Genomic DNA, 2,349 nt, shown 5'->3' with positions numbered 1-2,349 from the left:
TCATGAATGATCTCCTCTCTCTGGCTCCACAAAAAATGTCTTGAATGCATTTCCTATTTTACACTTCAATGCAACATCCACACTTCACCTGTGCCGAAGTCTTTATCCCTGCAGGAGTCGAAGCACTGCTGTGGCTAATTAACCATACAGAACATCATTGTGCTAACGGGCTAATTAACTACATTTAGCTGTCGTAGCTTTACCGCCCCTCAGTGTCACAGATGAGACCTCTGAGAGGGTTTTGTTGCCATGACCTCCACAAACACATAAAATTGAGTCAGGTTTCTCATCTGGAGAGAAATGACATAAAAACTCTGGCATTCCTGTTTGTCCCTAGGTGACACTTAGCATTCTACAATATAAAGTGAGGTCAGGTTTCACAGTCACTGTGTAAATGCTTGTATGTGGGTGTAAACATGTGGTACTCTTCCTGTTTGTGTCTTTGAGGCACGGGTTGAAGTCGAGGTAACCTTTTAAAAGCTTATTGTTATGCAGATGACACTGCTCTGTTTTTCCAAGGTACAGCCGGCTGCACATATTTGATTTTGTTCAAAGATCTGCCGATAGAATAGTGGAAAAAATGACATTTTTTTTCCTTTTTTTTCAATTTTCCACCTTGGCTTGGGCTTGTATAAGCCCAAACATACACTAAATAGACAAAAACAGCATTCAGCCGCCTGACCATTGCACCAACAGGGACCCTTCATAGCATTGTATTCAAATACAAGTACTTTATTATAAAGTTGTGACTCCTTTCGCAGACTTGAAAGCCTCCACTCTCTGTGGAAGGCTTTCCACAAGATTTAAGAGTGGTAGATGGTAGATGAAAATATTTTCAGCCCCTCCAACCATACATATTAACATGTAAAAGCATGTAAATGTATGACAAATAAACCAGCATTCTCAACTTTTGCACACAAATCCCTTTTTTTAATTTAACACAGCATAAAACACACCCTTTTGTTTTAAAATTCTTACTCTCTGAAGATGAGCATTTCCTGATGATAAAAAACTTAATGAACACCTTTAAGATTTAAGGTGCTACAGATCTCTGACTGCCTCAGTTCATTTTTCAATGTCCAGCTTTGATTCGTTTTTTGTCTTAATCGCAGCAACAGCAGAAAAAAAAACCCTCTCTCACACAGGTATGATGTTGCAGCCTTCTGCTTGGTGGCTGAGTTGTTGTCCCAAATGCTTCTTCTGTCTAATAATACTAACAGTAGACTGCATGGCGAGGTGCTTGATTTCATACACCTGTGGTAACAGGTTGGATTGAAACACCTGGCAGCTATATGTCTCCAGAGGATAAACAGTAACTTGACATTAAAAGTACAGTGGTTGGTCAAAAAAATGATTAAAGAAGAGGTGGCTGGTTTCTGTGGTTGTGTTATTTGCTGAAATATGATTCGCAAGTGATGGGAATAAGGCCTAGTACCTTGACCTTTCACCTCCAATGTCCAAATCTTGAGTCAGAGTGGACCTCTTCGCAAAATGTGAAGAAAATCCCCCCGTGTTCTTGAGATGTCCTGTTCAAAAGCTAGGGATAAACATTAAGCCCACTGATCTTGGGATCTGACCTATAACCTCCAAATTTATTCACTTCATTGTTTTTCCAGGGTGGACATTTGTACAGTGTTGAGGAAATTCCTCAAAGTGCTCTCCAGATGCAGCACTTACCAGCAAGGGATGAACATAAGGGCTACTGATCTTTGACCTCCAAAATACAATGAAGTGCAAAATTGGAAGAAAATCCCTCAAAATGTTCCTGAGATGTCATCTTTACAAATAAGGGAACGTGAGGCCCAAGGACTTCACTTCATCAAAGTCAGAGTGGACATTGGTGCAACGCTCCAAAAGTATCCTGCAAAATGTCCTTGAGGTGTTGGACTTTCTAGCAAGGGAAAACACAGTTCCAAAAGACCTTCCCCTTTGACCTCCAAATCTAATCAGTTCATCTTTGAGTCAGGGTGGACATTTGACTAAAGTATACATCCCTAGAAGGGAAATTTAGATATTGTGCTCACAAGCAAGGGTTGAACATGAGGCCCAATCCCCTTAACCTTTGCTCATGACTACCAAAATCTAATCAGTGCATCTTTGTGTAAGAAGGGACATTTCATAAGCATGGTCCAAATGGACAGGTTGATGAATGTATGTAAGCACTGATGATGAAGGGATTGATGGATGATGGACAACCTTATACTTTCTCATGCCTCTGGTCCCAGCCATCACTGGTGCAGAGGCATAAAATGCCACATGCTAATTTTGAGTCTTTTAAGTGTCTTAGGTTGATCCAGTAGATGCTAACAAGAAACAAACTGCCTTTGTAACAAAGGCACCAGTTGTTAA

The sequence above is a fragment of the Cheilinus undulatus genome, linkage group 21 (genome assembly GCF_018320785.1).
Source record: "Cheilinus undulatus linkage group 21, ASM1832078v1, whole genome shotgun sequence".
In the NCBI taxonomy this organism is placed as follows: Eukaryota; Metazoa; Chordata; class Actinopteri; order Labriformes; family Labridae; genus Cheilinus; species Cheilinus undulatus.
Note: the sequence above shows the minus strand (reverse complement) of the source record.